We start from the raw sequence: 293 nt of genomic DNA on the forward strand, positions 1-293 counted from the left end.
TATGGTTTTTAAAACTAGCTAGGCATTATTTATCTCTCGCATTGTCTAACCCCTCCATCATGGTTTCCCCAATTAAGGTGCCCCCATTTTCCCCCTTTCTCCCTTAATAATCCCCCATTCCTATGGTCCTACCTCCCTGGAGCTCTTTCTTTCCCTTGTTCCCATAGGTTCCTTGTATACCCTTCCCACCCCTCTCATTTAAATTATCAAAATTTTTATCCATATCTCCCTTATTAAGGCCTGTTTCCTACTGTTCTTCCCTTTCAGGTTCTTTCTTTTTCTTTACCTACCAG

Source organism: Nannospalax galili, unplaced genomic scaffold (genome assembly GCF_000622305.1).
Source record: "Nannospalax galili isolate Female #2095 unplaced genomic scaffold, S.galili_v1.0 scaffold876, whole genome shotgun sequence".
Taxonomy (NCBI): Eukaryota; Metazoa; Chordata; class Mammalia; order Rodentia; family Spalacidae; genus Nannospalax; species Nannospalax galili.